This window comes from Suricata suricatta, chromosome 14 (genome assembly GCF_006229205.1).
Source record: "Suricata suricatta isolate VVHF042 chromosome 14, meerkat_22Aug2017_6uvM2_HiC, whole genome shotgun sequence".
Classification (NCBI taxonomy): domain Eukaryota; kingdom Metazoa; phylum Chordata; class Mammalia; order Carnivora; family Herpestidae; genus Suricata; species Suricata suricatta.
In genome coordinates, this window is record NC_043713.1 from 87192446 (window position 1) to 87211362 (window position 18917).

Sequence of the window (18917 nt, forward strand, 5' to 3'; positions counted from 1 at the left end):
CAAACATATGGTATCTGTCCTTCTCTGCCTGACTTATTTCGCTTAGCATGACACCCTCGAGGTCCATCCACTTTCCTACAAATAGCCAGATTTCGTTCTTTCTCATTGCCATGTAGTACTCCCTTGTGTATATATACCACATCCTCTTGATCCACTCATCAGGTGATGGACATTTAGGCTCTTTCCATGATTTGGCTATTGTAGAAAGTGCCGCTATGAACATTGGGGTACATGTGCTCCTATGTGTCAGCACTTCTGTATCCCCTGGGTAAAAACTATTGATAGAACTCCCCTATGACCAAGCAATAGCACCGCTAAGAGTTACTTTTTTCTTAATTGTTTTGAGAGACAGAGAGAGACATCACAAGCAGGGGAGGGTCAGAGAGGGAGGGAGACACAGATGCAAGACAGGCTCCAGGCTCTGAGCTGTCAGCACAGAGCCCAACTCCGGGCTCGAACTCACAAACCGTGAGATCATGAACTGAGCCGAAGCTGGACGCTCAACCGACTGAGCCACCCAGGCGCCCCTCTATTACTTTCAACCAAGAGAATCCTAGATATAATTTTGTTTGAGGAAAGCTACAATACTATGTTTTCCCTTTGTTATAAAGTTTATTTGTTTATTTAAGAGAGAGAGAGAGAGAGAGAGAGAGAGAGAGATGTTGAATGGAGGGGGGGGAGAGAGAGAAGGAGAGAATCCTAGGCAGGTGAGGAGCCCAACTCGGGGCAAGAACTCATGAGCTGTGAGATCATGACCTGAGCCAAAATCAAGAGTCAGATGCTTAACCACCTGGGCCACCCCGGCACCCTTAGACTGTGCTTTTCTTCACCGCATCTACATTAAATCCTACCCCACGTGAATGCAAAATGCCAAGTCCACAGTGTTCTGTTTCAGAGGTGGCAAATTACCTTTAGAGAGATGTTATATAGCTGTGTCTTAATCTTCTTTTGAGTGCAAACTAATTTACATAAAAGTTGTTTGGAGCTCATTTATTTTTGGTTGGGGGCGGATGGTACTTTCTGTTTTGTCCTGTTTATACATCATGCTCGGGCCAAATCATTCTGGATACGGAAGGATATCAAGGACATTGATGTTGTTGTAAATATAAATTCAGGACAAGCTGGGCACACTGGCGTCATCGTGGACGGCCACTGTGGCCGCGTGGTAGTGATCTCTGGAGAGTGTGTTAGGAAGGATTCCGAGGCCCTGCCGGCTCCGTGGGAAAGCACCGGATGGCCGGTTAAGGACGCCCATCCCAGAGTGGGTGCGAATACCACCAGCTCCGATACCGCCCCTGACTAGCAGACGCACATGGCCAAGGTGCGGTCGGCTCTTGCCTCTGGCCACCCCAACAGCATGCCGAGCTCCTGTGAGGTGGTGCCGCGTCCTGGGGGTTATCTGGGCACTGACATTTGCCACAGCGACGCTCAGGCACCTCCACTCGTGTCCCGCCTCTGGCTGGTTTCCGCCCGGGCCCCGTCCACTTCCAGACCGTCTCTAGGCAGCGCGGGCACAACAGCGCCACAGACCTGCCAGACGCCAAGGAACCCAGCGGAGGAAACGCCCTGCCACCAGGGCAAGGCACAGCATGGGGAAGGCAAGGGACTTCTGCGAGGCCGGGTGTGTGCTGCTCAGACGTCCCAGGGAGGAGCCCCGCCCACCGGCAGGGGTCTGTCAGTTACGGCCACCAGCTAGGGAGGCAGCAGGGACGGAGCCCCAGGAGACATCCTGTCTCTCCCCGAAACCCGCCTCCAGCCAAACCGACACGCGGTAAGCGCACCCAGTGCTTTTAGCACAGGACTCTGCTCAAGAACGGACTGCAGACGTCTGGTCCCTTTCTGATCCTGACACGCGACACCCAGCATGAGCTCAGTCACTGGAGACACATGTCAGGGATGTTTTTATGTTTCAACAGTCACTGATCACGTGCGGTGTTTGATGCAGGGTTTGGGATATCGTCTGTAACTAGTTAACAACACCCACCCATTGCTGCATCGAATAGTTTGAGCTATTTGCCTACTTTAAAAATCAAGAAATGGAGGTGGGGGGGCGCGTGGGGGGCTCAGTCGATCGAGTGTCCGACTCTTGATTTAGGCTCAGGTCGTGATCCCAGGGTCGTGGGGTCGAGCCCCGCGTCTGGCTCCGCACTGAGCGTGGAGTCTGCTCACCATTCTCTCCCTCTGCCTCTCTCTCTCTTGCTCTCAAAAATAATACTCAAGAAATGGTATAAATTTTGTGAGACATCTCATTAGGACATTTATGAGCCATCCATTGAGATAATCATATATTTCTTCATTTATTCTGTTAATCAATTACATTAACCCAGTGGTCATGGTGGGGGAGGGGGTAACTCTGCCACCCAGGGCACATCTGGCAGTTTCTGGAGATAGTTTTGGTTGTCATATCTAATGGGTGCTAGTGGGTGGAGACCAGAGATGCCAACGAACGTCCCAAGCGCCCAGGTCAACCCCCCACCCCCGATGAAGGAACCGTCTGTTCCAACCTGCCGGCAGCGCTGAGGCCAACAAGCCCGTGCTGGCAGACCCCCAACGCCGACCCCTGTGGACTCCTGTGGAGTTCCTGACGAGCTGTGTTCCAAGAGAAACTCAGCCATATGAGTAACTCACCACTCGACTTGATTTACCAATATCTGATGCAGGATTTTTGCACCTACGGTTGTAAGTGATCTGACATACACTTTTCTTTGGTTTTCAACTACTACCAAATGTCATCAGGATAAAGCTAGGCTTACACGATGGTTGGGAATCTTCCTTGTTTATTTAACTGTCATTTAGTTTTACTTTGAGAGAGAGAGAGAGGAGCCCAGTCTCCACACTGTCCACACAGAGCCCGACACGGGGCTCGATCCTATGACCCTGGGCTGGGATCGTGACCTGAACCCAAATCAAGAGTTGAATACCCAACTGACTGAGCCATCCAGGTGCCCCAAACACAGCTGTTTTTTTTAAGTTTTATTTATTTATTTTGAGAGAGAGCGAGAGAGAGCGAGAACAGGAGGCAGATGTTTAATCAGCTGAGCTACCCAGGTGCCCCAGGAACCTTTCCTGTTTATTAAAAGTAAAAAATTTACTTTTTAATGAACATGTGTAACACTCACTCTTATGGTACGCATTTCTACACTTTGACAAACCCATGGGGTCATGTGACCATCCCAACAGTAAAGACACAGAGTGGATCCATCACTGTTTCCCGTCCAAAAATGGCCCTGGTCCTGCTTCCTCCCGGTCAGATCCTCCCCCAACTATCTTCCCTCCCCTCCCCTTCCCTTTGTTTTATATTTATTTACTCTTGAGAGAGAGACAGAGACAGGGATGGAGCGTGAGCAGGCGAGGGGCAGAGAGAGACGGAGACACAGAATCCAAAGCAGGCTCCAGGCCCTGAGCTGTCAGCACAGAGCCCGATGCGGGGCTCAAACCCACGAACTATGAGATCATGACCTGAGCCGAAGTCAGATGCTCAACCGACTGAGCCCCCAGGCGCCCCTCTTTTCTTTTTTCTTAAACTCTATTTTTTAATTATAAAATTAATTCATGGTCATTGTAATCCATCAAACCAAATAGCAATGTTAAAGAAAATGCTTTTCTACTTCCTGGTCATCCTATCGCCTACGGGCCCTCATGCTAATATTTAGGGGAACATTTACATATGGGAAACGCCTGACGTGACAGCTAAAGATGAACCTTCATACAATTTAACAGTTGCTGTGATTGCTGAAAGTAAGCGCGGACAAAGCTCGGAGAGGACTCGGGGCTGTGGCATCATGCAGATACAGGCTGCTCAGCCTTCCCGGGGTGAGAGCACCGGCAAAAGGACAAGATGAAGACAAACCACGAGATATACGAAAATTAGCGAAGGGTCTAGACAGGCAAGTCACTGAGGGAGACGCCAGCAGCCAGAAAACATCTGGAAAAAGCTCTCCCTCATTAAGAGTCAAGTAAATGCAAAACAAAGCCACGAAGATACCGTTTTCCCTGATCAGATTCAGTGAGACCGAGGCTAAGTGCGAGGTGGGGAAAGGCTGTTGGTTAAATAAGGGCTTTTATAAATGTCGTCAAATGCCTTGGCTCAACTTTCTGAAATTACTCTGGCCGGGTCTATCATCATAAAAAATTCACATCTTCCGTGACCCATAGATCTCACTTGGGGTTCTGTCGACAAAAATAAAATCACCAGGATAGAGGGACGTGTACAGAATTATTCAAACTGAGAAAAATATAGGGGAGAGGCTGTCAATAGGTGAATGGTTGAATACATTATGGTAAAACCATTCTGCTGGTCATGACCCAGGTGTGTGAAAAGCAAAGAATTCAGTCCATGTGTATTGATCTGGAAGAATATACCCGACATATTTTTAAGTAAAAAAAATTAGGTAATCCCAGCTTATAAAAAACATCTGCACAGACACACCCTCGTTTAGACAGCCGGGGCTGACAGTTCGGGTCTGAAATGCTGTCACTTGATAATGTCCCTTCTTGTTCCTCTCCTGCCAGGACCCGGGAGGCGGAGCTCTGCCCGTTAGAACGGGGGCACGCCGTGGAGTAACAGGACTGAGTGTGGGCCCCGCACAGGTCCCTCCGCTGGTGACAGTGACTGTCTTGTTCCAGATCCCGCACTGACCTCTCCTGTCCCTTGGTGACATGCTCACGAGGGAGCCTGGCTCTTCTGGCTTCGGGCTGGTGAGCGGATCTCATGTCCAGAGTCGAGGAGGCCGCCTGGAGCCACGGCAGGGCCCGGCGGGAGAGCGTCACGGAAAATCACCCACGTGGGGCGAGGGGACAGTGGATGGACCCTGTGTGCTCCAGACGGGATTTGGTGACGGGAAACGGAAACCAGGGAGGCCACAAGCAGGGGAAGCCAGGGCCCTACTGTGGCTGGGTTCTTACAAAATGCCTTCCCAAATAAACAGTAACTTCCAGTACTATTTACGGTAACATCTGCGGACTTGAAATCAGGCCATGTCACAACCTTTGGCAAGGACAGCCCACTGCACCCCAAGTTTTTCATCTGTATTTTCCAACCCAGAGAAATTTAGGGCATGGCGTTCAATTCATCAAAGGTAAACAGATCACAAGTCCGAAATCCCTTTAATTTATAACAGCCTCACAGCGAGTCAACCAGGAACCTCTGGCTAAGAAAATATTTGACATTTTTAGGAGTTACATAAAATTTCCCCAGCCTTGTTCATATCATGTCCACAAAGATGTACTATTTTCTGAGTGTTATATTTACTTGGCACTAGTGACAACTTAATAATAATAACAAAAACGATATTTAGAAGCGTCTCTCTTTGTGGAGGGTTTACTTTCCAAGAAGCCACGTGTCCGTCTGACTTCTGCCCGGGGGGTCGACGGCGACGCCGCCACAAGCAGGGATTCCACTGGTTTTGCTGTGACGTCTCCCAAGGAAATCTGAGTTTCCTTCTGAATCTGCCCCAGGAACACGGGCGACTCTCTGGTGACAGGCGCACAGTTTACTCCAGTCAGGTCATTCCAGCCCCCGTGGCCCAAGAAGGCTCTGAGGAGTGCCTCCCCCCGAGTGGAGGTGCGGCGCGCACTCCCTCTCGATCCTGCATCAGGCTGTCAGAATATCGAGGCGGCAGGCACTGCGCCTGAGGTTACCAACACCAACAACAACGTAATAGTAACAATAATGGCACCCAAGACACACGCGCTCGCTCCGGGCTGGATCCTCTCTACACTCGTTAAATTTAAGCCCAGAACCGTCACCCGGGAGCGGGGGGGGGGGGGGGAACTACCACGACCGTTTTTCAAGGTGGGGAAACTGAGGCACAGTTTGCCCAAGTTGCAGGGTCAGGCCGTGGCAGAAGTGGCTCCCGGGTCCGCGGCGTGGCCCCAGCGCGCGTGGTTCCCGCCCCCGGACCCACTGCCTGTCGGGAGCAGAGCGCCCCGCTTGGAGACCCATGTCCCCGAAACACACACGTCCTCTCGCCGAAGCTTCGTGGCTCACACGATCCGGGTGACGAGCAAACCCGCGAGGACGCTGGGGGGGGGTCCCCGAGTCCCCGGACGCGAGGCGCAGGAGCTGGCCGGCCCTGCCCGCCGGACAGCTCCTCCTCCGAGTTCGAATCCCCCTCCGGGTGAGGCCGAAAGGCTCAGAGGGTAAGACACGGGGAGATGGGGCGGACGCGGGGTGACGCGGGGTGACTCGGCGTGACGCGGCGTGACGAGCCCCCGCCCTCCGCCGGCCCATCAGGTCTGTCGCGGACTCACTGTGCATCCAGCTGTGTGAGAAAATGTGAAATGACGCGCGCTTCTGTGTCGCTTCTTCCTTCCTTCTTTCTGGAGGAAAATAAACCGTGTTCATTTCCTACCGGAGGAGAATGACGTAACGGCCCTTGAGTCTCTGCAGTGCAACTGGCGGGGAGCCGATCTCACATCGCTTGCTGTAAATCGGACTTTCCAGGCTCGGGGTCCCGCCAAGTGACCCCCGCCACCTCCCGACCCGGCCCCGCGCCGCTCACTGTTCCACTCCTCCCGGGACCCACGGAATCTCCGGGGGGCCATTTAAGCTTCCGTAAAATTTTACGTATATTTGTAAACGTTTTCATCTACGTGATGCACAGAAGAACAAGACAGAACACACAGAGACGGAAGGCCAACCAAGAGTCAGGGGAGGAGGAACCTGTTTCTTTTGTGTGAATTTACAAACCCGTGTTTAAATCGGGTAATTCACGGCAGGTGTGTTTTGCAGATACTGTCACAGGGCACAGCTCCTTATTAATAAAACATCCCCAAAACACCTTTCCTTTAAAAAAAAAATCAGCAAACAAACAAAAAAGGAAAAAACCAGAAAGCGCTGCAGGGCCCACGTGTGGAATCTAAGAGGCGAAGGACCCGGGAGCCGGGCCGGCTGCAAATCTGCATGTTCTCCTCGACAGCGTTGCGGTTAACGGGATGCGTGTGGAGGAATTCCTAACACGTGTTAGCGGTTCCACGGGCAGGCCCGCTGCGCTAGGGGACAGGAGACTGACTTGCAGTTCTTACTTTTAGCCCTGGACCAAAGCGAGTTTTCCTTGGCAGAGAAACACGTTAGCCCGGGTCCGGGCTCCACGCCCCGCGCTCGGGGAAGCTGCCATCCGGAGGCGCGCTGCTCCTGCACCGCGCAGGGCGTGGCTGTTTGCTCAGGGTCCGCTGTCCCCTGTCAGCACCTACGCCTGACTCCCGGAGAAAGCCCCGGAGAACGACCGTTCCTGTTCCCCCCTCCCCCCACCCAGGGCTGCGGGGAAGGGAGAGAGGACCTCGCCGACGAGGCCCAGCTGCTGCGTCCCAGATCCCGGATCTGCATCTCCGAGCTGGCGTCCCGGTCCTGGGCCTCAGGGAGGAGTGAGCCCACCCGTCGGGGCGCCAGCAGCCTGCACGGAAGACGGCTTCAGTGGCGGGAGGATGTGACAACATCGCTGTCCCTGCTGCAAAACTGGGCCAAGATGCCCCTGGCCGGACGGCGAGGATGGCTACCGGGGCGCCATGCGCCAGGGTGCGTCCCTCCTGGGCCCCCCAGCACACCTGGCTGTCACCTACAGCTGGGCCTCCAGGACAAGGCCTGCGGCGGATCTGGCCCAGCAGACCCCCACCTCTCCGGGGTCCCAGGTGTGGCCAGATGGAGGGCATCCGACTGCCCATCCTCATTCCGCCAGGCGGTCCGTCAGGATCGCTTCTGGCTTTTCCGAGTTTGCAATGCCAGAGGGTGACATTCCTGGCCCCCAGTGTCTACACCATGACTTCAAATCCAGACCCCACTTGGGCTCTGGAACCCTCAGCCCCACTCAGCCTTGGCCTGAAGCCCGTAAGAGGGGGACCGAAGGTGCCTTTCTCCTGGGGTTGTGTGTCAGAACAAAGTAATCCCCGTAAAACCCCACAAGCCTGCAAAGGCATAGCAGCCGCGGGCTCCCTGTGTCCCCGGCCGGTGGCCAACAACGGAAGCTCGGAAGGACCTGTTGTGTTGACCCCCTGACGCAGGAACGACTCAGGGGGTGGGGGAGGGGCACACTTCTGAGCCAAGTGAACCTGTCCACCTGGGGCTTCAGGACACCTGCCGGCTGGAGGCACCTGGCCCAACACCCAGCACAGTGGTCAGCGGAGACCCCCAGACATTGAGTTACAGGGGGGCCCCGTGACTCAGTCCACAGCCCCGGCAGCTGCGCCCACCGCCCGCACTTGCCCGCGCTGCATGCACCCCCCGCTACCCCCTGCATTTGCCACAGGGCTCCTCCTCTCGGCTTCGGATGTTCCAGAGAGCCAGGCTCCTTCCTGTGTACCGCCCACCGGGACGGAAGACACACCTGCCGCGTCTGGGCTGGCAGCGCCTCTCACCTTCTCCTGGCTGCACGGGAGTCCTGTGTGCGCTCCACTCCACGCGTGGGCTCTACTTTACAGGGCGGATCCGGCGCCGACCCCTCACCGCCTCTCTCAACCCCCCTGGACTGTCTCAATCGCCTAACTGGTCAGCTAACCTCGGCCGTTGAGCCTCTACATTTAACTGCTCTCGCGATGGCCAGAACCACTCTGATCGTGCCCCTCAGCTTCTAGAAATCTCCACTGTTTTTCCATCTCGCTCTGAATAGAACTTAGGTTCTCACCTCCTACTTGAGCCCCCATACAGTCTGGTCCTTGTTCTGGGTCATTCCCTGTTGATCCTCTGCTCCATCCCCACAGGCTCGCCTCCCCCTCGCTCTCCTTGAATATATTAGCCATGCTCCTACCCCAGGACCTTTGCACAGGCTACCTTTCTGTGCTCACTGGTCTTCTCTGACATTTGCATGGCTCATTGGGGTCTCTGCTGAGATCACAGCTTCACCGAGGACGTCTCCCACCCCTGGTGACGGTCAGCATACCTGGCCACAGGTGTAACTTCACCAGCTTGCTTCCTCCACCCCCACACCCCCACCACGACTGCTGGGTTATGTACATAGGCAGTGTGTTAGTGCTGCCCACCAGAATGTGAATCTCTTTTTCTTCCTCAGTGCAGTGCAGGGGTCAGAATCTTTAGTACAAGCAGGAGGAATCGACAGGGACTGACTTAACCAGGAAGCGAAGGTTCAGCAGCACACAGCATCTCCCAGAGGAGGAAGCACAGACTCGGTGTCAGTCCTCCAGGAGGAGTAGGGAGCACGGGGCACGCGCTGCATCTGCCAAGCAGGAAGTGCTGAGGCTGCTGGCCTGAAACCTTGGCATGCCCGTGTAGGCAGTGCCATGCACACCTCCAGTCCCAGCCTGCCCAGCCCCGGTCCCCGCATGCCCCGCCCCATCTGCATGCCCCGCCCCATCTGCATGCCCCACCCCGTCCACCTGCCCCGCCCCAGTCCGCGCTGCTCCCCAGGCCACTGCGCGCGGCTGACGCCCAAAGCAGCCAGAACGTGGTTCGTGCCGCCTTGCTTTCCCCACACCCGCCTAGAGAGCTGCTCTTCTCTCCATTTTCCCTGGATGCCTCCTGATTCACCTCCGGGATGACCTCCCCCGGGGGCCTCCGCACCCCCACTCCCGGCACAGGCCCTGTGCGCACCTCTCGGACCGCATCTCCCAGGGCTCCTCCCTCCCGCTGGCCTGCCTGGTGCCGCTGTGAGCTTTACGCAAAATAAATCCTTGATTCTTGACGGCCTGTGGGGAAGTGTGGCTCTTGTCTTCACGAACAGAGGAGAAGACGGAGGCACAGAGACGAACACACTCGGCCAAGGGTATTCACCCGGCAAGTGGCCGAAGAGGATTTATTCTCAGGGTATCTGGCTCCGGAGCCCAGGTCCGTAACGGCCATGTGATACAAGTCCCTAACCCGCGAGGCCGTGTCACCCCTCAGTAGGGGCACCCCGGGCACCAGGGGCTTTGCCTCTCCTGCCGCCGGTCCTATTCTTCCGAGCAGGGTGTTTCACTGTGCAGGGGCTCGAACCTGTGACACACGAGACTCTGAGGTGCCATCCAGGCTCGCCGTCCAGGGACTCTGGAAAGAACTGCAGGAGTCGTGTTCCGGTGCGTCTTCTTCCTCGGTTGTTAGCTGTAGACCTTGGGTCCTAGCATGGGGGGGGGGGTGAGAAGTATCTCTCGCCCTGTTTTCCGCAACCCGAATGCATTTCCCATGGCAGACCCACCTGTCTGTCTGAATGAACACTTAGTCTCTGTCATGTGTGTGAATTTCCCCCAACCCCCCATTTAAAAGAGGGTTAAGGAAAGGGAAATGTGGTCATGTTTGTGTTTCAGAGAGATCGAGCTTAAGTTTAAAAAAGTCCTTCTGATGGTGGGCGCCTGGGGGGCTCAGTTGGTTAAGCATCCGGCTTCAGCTCAGTTCATGATCTCATGGTCCTTGGGTTCAAGCCCCACATCGAGCTCTGTGCTGACAGCTCAGAGCCTGGAGCTGCTTGGGATTCTATGTCTCCCTCTCTCTCTGACCCTCCCCTGCTCATGCTCTGTCTCTCTCTGTCTCTCCCCAAAATAACAAACATTAAAACATTTTTTTAAATGACTTTCTGAGCATCCCAAGTGCTGGTGAGGATCTGGCGTGACTGGAGCCTCGTGCGTACCCAGGGGGGCGGGGGGGGGGTGTAAATGTACCGCCAGCTTGGAAAAGTGTTTGCCAGGATTAAAGCTAAACATGCATCTGCCATACAGCCCAGGAACCCCGTCCCGGAGAACAGAGCCCCGGGGAAAGGGCACATGCTTATGTATCACCGCATGTGCAGTGATCTTCCGACGATCCCAACCTCCAAACACCACTACCGCCCCTCGATAGAACGGATGGCCAACGTGCGATGTATTCATAGATGGTACCACCCAGCAGCCGGCACAGAGAGAAAACCCTCCTCTGTGAATAACACGGACGAGGCTCAGCGAGCGATGTGACTTTCAGGGAAAGACGCCAGACCCAGGAGAGCCGGTACCGCCGGACTCCGCGGATACAAGAACCGCAGCTTTCGGCGAGAGAGGTCAGAGCAGCTCCTGTCCGCGGGTGGAGGTGGGTGCTGGCCAGGAGGGATGGCGGAAATGTTCTGTGCGCGGCCCTGGGGGGCGGGGGCCACGCCCACATGCATATGTGACATTTCGTCCTGATGTGCGCCCAACACTCTTGCACTGTTACTGTATGTGCTGGAACTTGACAATTTTAAAGCTGTCCTTAGATCACCAGTCAAGTACATGTTGCACAGAAGGGAATTTTAATGGAGGTGGAGGTCAGATGCGGACAGAATTTCACCGTGTGCAACGGGTTTCCGGACTCTGTTACTCATCGGTGCCCGTCCAGGAGGCCATAGGGAACCGTCCAGAAAGCCCTCTGCTGCCATTCTTAACAGAAAAGCTTCTACCACGCTTTCCTCCTTCCAATCCCTGTGTGTGGCGCCCGACACGGGGCTAAAAGCCGCCGAGGAGCTGCAGGGACCCACGTCCGTCCTAGGGCTTCCCTCCCCGGAACCCCAAGGCTGGAAGCCAGAGAGCCAGGCGCTAACGCGCACGGTAGGACACTGGGGATGACTGAACAAATGGACATTAGAATAAATACCCCAAAGTGAAAATGCGCAGAGCTAATCAGATTTATCTTTGGCAAAACATCCTTTCTTTGGGGGCTCAAGGAGGGGTAAGAAAGCCCCTGTCTGGGCAAACTCCCAATGTGGTAACGAGTGAGGTCAGCCCAGACTTGGAGGGTTAACATTCTGCTCACATTTATGCTGAGACCATATATTTTTTAAGTTTATTTATTTATTTTGAGAGACAGAGAGAGAACGCACAAGCAGGGGAGAGACAGAATGGGAGTGAGAGAGAGAGAGAGAGAGAGAGAGAGAATCCAAAGCAGGCTCCTTGCTGTCGGCACAGAGCCCAATGCGGGGCTTGAACCCACAAACCGTGAGATCATGAGTTGGGCACTTAACCGACCCGGCCACCCCGGAGCTCCCCGAGACCGTATTTTCAAACACGCAGCTCTGGCCCCTCCTCTTGCCCACGTTTCTGTCTCTAGCCCCCTTCCCTCAGCATTTCAGCGTGAGCCAGTCTGTTCTGTTGCTAACGTTCGGTACCACGGCGGCAGACACGGACTGCTTCCGCTGAGGCCCCGAAGCAGAGCTTACGCTGTCCTCCCCACCCCGCCCTCTGCTGGCTGGTGACTGATTCTCACCGTGCCGCCAGGCCCGGACATGTGACTTCCTTTGATGCGTGAAATGGAAACGTAAGGAATTATTATGTGGTTTCAAGATCTTTCCTCTCCCTCTTCTCCAAGAAAACACGTCCGGATGGTGGCAGCTCTCTTGGTCTGGCCCCACAGCGCCACACCCGGCCGGACATGCACAGGTAGAGACAGCATTCAGCAAGCATTGGCCGTTACAAGCCTTCAAGACGTTGGGGTCACTGGCGACTGAAACGGATTTAAGCAAAATGTAGCTACAGTGGGAAACAGAGGGCCTGGTGTGCACGGAGGAAGGAGCATCACAATAACGGGAGCGGGAAGCGTCCTGTTCTGAAGACAGAAATGCTGGGAAGGAGGTTGCAGGGTGGAATTTTGAAGGGAAAGGAAGGAACGAGCGGACACTGGGGGCCTGGTCTCTGCCCCCAGGTCTCAGGGAGAGGACGCTGCAGACGAGGAAGAGACTGCAGGAACGGTGGCTCGATGCTTATGTGGACAGAACCCCGACAGGGACGGGACCGACTGCACAGAGCCGAGGAGGGCGTGGACAGGCTTCTCCAGGCTCAGGGACCGGGGAGCGGGCACACTTCTCAGGAGTCCCTGAGATGCACGGGGGCATCGGAGGTGACGTCCACCCACAGAGGGGAAGACTCATGACGTAGAAAACACCTGTCCAGACCCAGAGCTGCAGGCTGGGCAGACCCGAGACACCCCCAGGTGCCAGCGATGTTAAATCCAGGCATCCCCTTCAGCGTCCTCTGGACCCCCGGGCAGCCACGAGCCACTCAAAGCTCAGCTACAAATCCACAAAAAGGCAGGCCGCCTGGACTGGCAGGAGGTGTGTGTGAAAGGGCCTCGATGGAGGCTGAGTGCTTTCCTCCGACAGAACGGAGGTTTGCACAGACCGTAGGATCCACGCAGGGCCTGACGCCATGCTCTGCCCGCGTGCATTTCTGGGTTGGGATGTGCCTCCGTCACGGTTGTATTTACCAACTGTCCCTGAGATCTTGTTTGTCAAACCTCGTGACTAGTGACTACGTGGGCTCAGAGTCCAGCCCGGAAAACTGTCTCCGTCTGGCGGTTAAGGGTGGATTAATCCAGGGGACCAGTCTGATGGATGCTGATGGTCACTCACTTGTACAAAGTTACGTGAGGAGCTGCTGGGAGCACTGAGCAGAGGGAGGGACGACGGGGCCGGGGCTCGGGCATCAGCTCGGGTCTGTAGGGACGGAGCCGATCAGGGGAGGCAGTCTGATCGGAGCCAGAGAGCGGAGCTGCCCCACGGAGCTGGGTCACGGCAGAGCCTGTCTGGTGGGAGACGGAGCAACGGAGGGCAGCTGCCTGAGACCCTGGCCCAGGCAGAGACAGGAGGGCGACACGCAGTCTGAGGTCTCCTCCCCCGTCTCAGACGACCTGGACTTGTCCTCCACCAGCCACACTCCATCAGCACCCGGTGGGGGAGGGAGGGAGCCTGAAACACAGCGTCTGCAGAAACGACCTTTGTGGCTGGGGACGGAGCACAGGGCGGGGGAGAAGGGGTCTGTGCCCAGGCAGCTGGTGCAGCCGTGCTCAGGATCTGGACGCCAGAGTCCCGAGGCGCTTCTCTTTCCCAGCTGTGAACCTCGGCAGGTCACTGAACCATCCCCTGCGCTGAGGGACACAGGCTGGGACACAGAGCGTCTTCTGAGGACGCACACCATTCCCCCCGCCCCTGGCGCTGCTTGGGGGGTGCACACCGACACAGCCGGTGCTGAGAGCACAGCCGGGCGGGGAACGCACCCCCTCCGGTCCACCACGGCCGAGTCCGGGCCCGGCCTCCTGGAAGCGGCCCGTGGGCAGGACCAGAGGCTCCTTCCTTCAGCACAGCCCAAACGGACACAAGGAAAGAGTCAAGTGCATTTCATTTGGGCCCCCAAGGCCTGCCCACCCCTTCGCTTTGCTCATCCTGCCGTGTGTGGAGGCCCTCACGCACGCGGTGGGTGCAGACTGGGCACCCGGGTGCACATGCGCTCCAGGCATGTCCTGGCTACAGGGAAGCCACCTGCGCCAGGCGATGTCCGCTCCGGCAAGACGGCCCCGTCTGATGCCTTCCCCCCCTGCTGATGGGCTGAGACCGCGTTGAGCCCATGTCCCGCGTGTCCAGTCCTCCTTCCTCCGCAGGCTCGCCCCGGGGCCCTGGACTTCCTGCACGCACAGATCTGCGCGCCGGAGCCGCCCCCCCGGGAACCCGCCCCGGAGACGCGTGTGCGTGTCGGCAGCGGGACCGCACGGAGGCTGCCTTCCCTCCACAGCCCGGCGGGCCCTGCAGAGCCCAGGCGTGTGAACTGTTACGCCCGTTCTGGTATCTCTGAACCTGCTTTCCGTGATCGGCGATCGGATGATAAATATGAGAAGACAGAAGCCGAGCTCGGCGAACAATGACTCATCCTGCGGATTCACGCGCGGCGTCCTTGACGCCCTCCGCCCCAGCCTCCCTCCTCCCGGCTGTGCTCCCTCCCCGGTCCCTCCTCCTGTGCTCACTTGCACGCTTTCCCAGCTACCGCTCACACCTCTGCTTCCCCTTCCTTCCTCACGGCATCTAGGAGCAAAGAAGCCAGGCCTGATCCAGAAACATATTTCACACTCTCTGTGCAGTGTGATCGCTTTCAGTTCGACCACGTGACCCAAATGCCGGCAATGATAGAAATCCCAAATTTTAAATTTATTCCGAACCGACAAGACCAGAGTCTGAGCCTGCCACTCTGGGAGGCTATCTCCTCACTGCCTGGGGTGTGTGCCTGAGACTGAAGCCAACCCGGAGGGAAGGAGGTGACAGAGCTGGAAGCGTCTGAACTCCTGGATCCAGCCATGCCTGAAGCTCTCCCTCTGGGTTTTCAGTTTATGAGTCAGTCAATTATCTCTCAGGGTTAAGCCAGCATAGATTGCATTTCTGTCCCTTGCAACTTGAAAGTTCTGGAGTCTGGCAAATAAAGCAACCACAGAAAATCTCACAGTACAGCCTACACAAGTCACTTTTATTCTTTAAACATTTTCTTCTTAATGTTTATTAAACATTAGCTAGAGAGAGAGAGCATGAGCAGGGAAGGGGCAGAGAGGGAGACACAGAGTCTGAAGCAGCTCCAGCTCTGAGCCATCAGCACAGAGCCCGCCATGGGACTCGAAGTCAAGAACCATGAGATCATGACCTGAGCAGAAGTCAGACGCTCACCTGATGGAGTCCCCCAGGCACCCCATAGGTGTATTTATTCTTATGTGATGCAGGTCAGGTGTCCCACGAAGCGGTCTGTTGAGGAGTGCTCTGGGGATGCATACGTGGGGGAAAGAAGGAAACAGGAGCAGGGGAGGCAGTCACCCGGGGTGCAGTCCCCACGGAGGGCTGGGGCTGGGTGGCCCGTCAGGGTTGCTTCTTGCTTCAAGTTGAGACCAGATCTTGAGTCTTTACACAGCTGTGTCCTCCAGTCACTGGACAAGAGCCGCCCCCACGAAAGGGGCAGGACCTTGGACCCCACGCAGGACAGGTCTGGAAAAGGGACTCGGTCCACAGGTACCAGCGGCCAGGCTCCTAACAGTGGGGGGTGGGGGGAGTCCCAGTGTGGGTGATGCGTGGAAACACCCAGCACCAGTCAGCGAGTCCCTGAGGACACAGAGACAGCGGTGATCGTGGGCAGAACGTGGGCTCCGATCTGTGCCCCGCCGCCTCCCTGGGGGTTCCAGGCAGCAACGACCCACTTCCTCATTCAGAGGTGCTCACGGGGGACACAGGGACCCAGACGGGGGAGGGACGGCAGTGACCGACGGAGACAAAACCCCTGCCTCGATGCCAAATGAGACAAACAGTTCACAAATGACCCCATCCTACTTAGTGGGTGCTTTGTGTCCATTTCACGTCCATGAACGTTTCTCAGACTTCTGCTCCTAGGGAGCCCAGCCCTCCTGCCTTCCGCACAGCGACGCACAGAAACACACTCGCTGCATGGTTGTTCTGAGCGCTGCGGTGCAGGCAGGGGTCACGTGAACTGATGAAAGGTGGGGAATTCAGCAGTGCTGTCAAGAGTATTTCAGGACTCCCCACAATCTCTCCTCCTGTTAGCTAAAGGAGGCATACTCTTTGGAGACAGCAATGGCACCTGCCAAGTTTGAGTCGACTCGCTTGGCCGTGAGGCTGGGCTGCCGTGCACTGTCCTCAGGACATAAATGCCTGACGCTGAGGACCCAATTAGCACACAGCAAAGTCCCCGACCGGGTCACGCCCAGCACATGCGACCGTCACCCGAGATCCCAAACCGGCTATTCTGCGTGATGAACACCCCCCACCTCCCGGGAGCCCTGGTGTTCAGCTCGCCCTGTGTGCATGCACACACACACACACACACACACACACACACACACACACCACCCTCCCCTGTGTCTCTCATGCGGCCCGTCCTGATGCAGGGAGAGAAGCGGCTGCATGTCCCACACTCAGCACGCTCTTCCAACCACAGTTCAAAACCCAGCACTTTCTCCAATTGATCTTTTGGCAAAAGAGTCACATTTTTGTGATGTGGCGAACGCAATGCAGAGACCGAGGCCAGATACAGAAGTAAAAGGGCTTTATCGGGAGCGCTCCGGGCGAGGTTCACTGGTCTGGATGGAGAGGGGCCAGAGAGGTCATGCTGGGAGCGGGGTAGCGCGGTTTTGTCTGGCTGGTGGTGGGGAGGGAATGGCGGGGAGAGGTGGGGTGGGAGGGGGTATGAGGTACTGACATGTTTATGTAGGTGATTTGTTGGCAGCCGTTTCTTGTTCCAGGGAGGACGTGTCCGTTGTTCAGGGCGGGAAGGTTGGATGAATGGTCCGGTGAAGGCCTCCGGTGGGGAGTGCAGAGGGAGGGAGGGGCTTCGTGTCGTCTGGGCAGGTGCCTGAAGGTCGCACCACCTCCGGGGCCAAAGGTTTTTATCTCAGGAAATCTTGTGGGGTTTTCTGACTTCGGTCTTTCTGGAATCTGCTGTTTGCTCTGTCTGGTCTGCAGGCAACCAGCACTATTATGCAAACTGAGTATTTGTATTAAATCGACTTGCTTTCTTTACGTAAATGCATTCATTTTGAAAGGCTGCTGCGCGGCACTGCTGCTCCGGGAAGGCTCCTGTCATTAGCCACAGGGAGAAGGCAGCCATCAACATACAGCCAAGAAGGAGGGAAAACAACCCTATTAATTCTAACTAGATGCCGTTGCCTGCCAAAGGCTTTGCATCTGACTTGTACTTTTCTTTGAAAAATGAGGGAAGCAAATATTAGGATTTAAAGACACCCTACCCTCACCAGAGCCTTTCTCTGGGAGGTAATCCGATGGGCTGGGAAAGAACTGAAGAAAGGTCAGCTTCCTACTGTGTGATCCACCGCTCTCTGCAGCCACATCCGTGTTCTCTAGACATCGGCGCTCTCCCTTCCAGGGGGCCCTGCAGGGCATCAAGCCTTCGCAGACACACAATAAAACGGGGTGATGTGGGCACCGCGTAGGACCTGGGTGCCTCAGCTCCCTGCTAACTCTGCCACTAAGGAGCTATGTGCATCTGGCCAAGCACTTTGTCCGTCAGGATGTCACTCCTCCGAGTTGTAACAATGTGTCTGGAGTCTTCTGGCCTCCAGCAAGCCATGGGCTCCTGGAAGACAAGAATGTCTTATTTATCCATGCCTTCCGTATGGGCAGAGACTGTGATAGGGTCTGTATATGCTTAAGTGCAATGCTGGGCACATTGTAGGTGCTCAGCAAACTTCTGTGGAAAGGAGGCAGCAAATCTCCGTGGGACGGAGGAAGGAGCAGCAGCGTGCTGGACGTGCCCTAGGCGCCAGGCACGGTGACGTGCACTGTGTGTATTCATCTTCTTATCTGTCACGATTACACAACGCAGCGCTCATTCTGTGTGCCTCCTGGATGAGGAAAGGAAGGCTGGTGTATTCGGCTAGATGGTTTCTCAGAGGCCAGAACAATGTCTGGGGAGTGTGCGTTTCCTAAAATTTCATTATGAGACACATCACGTCTCCAGGAGAAATAAAGGAAGCGATATACAGAAGGCGTGTGTGTCCCGTGCTGGATTCAGCAGGTGTCTGTGCTTTGCCACGTTCGCTGCATCTTATCCTGAAGGGTTAAGCAATTTGAAGGAGGCTGTGAATTCCTCTAAACTAATGACCGCTGTAGACCGAACGTGTGCGCCTCCCTCAAACAGAAGTCACACATGGAGCTCCCGATCCCCAGGTGATGGTAGGAGGCCATTAGGACAGGAGAGTGGAGCCCCCATGATGGGGTCGGTGCCCTTGTAGAGGAGACCCTGGGAGCCCCCGCACCCCTCACCCCTTCCACCCGCGAGGATGTGGGGAGAGGACGGACAGCCGTCTACAATCCGGACTGACCCTGACCTTGGACTCGCAGCCTCCAGACCGCGAGGGATGACTGTCTGCTGTGTATACGACCCCCTCCCCGACAGTGGTATTCTGCAACAGCAGCCGAAACAGACTAAGACGCACGCTGTCTGAAACAATGCCTGTAACACATCCCAAAGCAGGTAGTTTTGAATGACTGGAAGTAACAACACAGGCCTGCGCTCCGAATCCCGTAAGAGGCAGAGGACGTATTCTGGATTCCACGTGGCCACCGGCAGGAAAGATGCTGGGAGGGCCCTCTCTGCACACTGGCTTCCTGCTTCCGTCTGCGGTCCGCAGAGCGGACGGGTTTGGGGGGGACTTCCTGCCTTCCGTCTGCGGTCCACGGGGCAGACGGGTTTGGGGGGGACTTCCTGCCTTCCGT

At 56.0% G+C, this 18917-nt stretch overlaps 1 protein-coding gene and 1 long non-coding RNA gene across 2 annotated transcripts in view; both read right to left on the reverse strand.

The window, feature by feature from the left end:
- The window catches only part of TMEM132D (transmembrane protein 132D), a 442505-nt gene that overhangs the window by 210305 nt on the left and 213283 nt on the right, over nucleotides 1-18917 (reverse strand). The gene's annotated exons all lie outside the window — the stretch shown is intronic.
- LOC115278193 lies at nucleotides 16712-17767 on the reverse strand. The gene is made up of 2 exons (XR_003902753.1): nucleotides 17429-17767; nucleotides 16712-17258 (listed from the first exon to the last, which is right to left on the reverse strand). It is a non-coding gene; the product is annotated as an uncharacterized LOC115278193 (long non-coding RNA).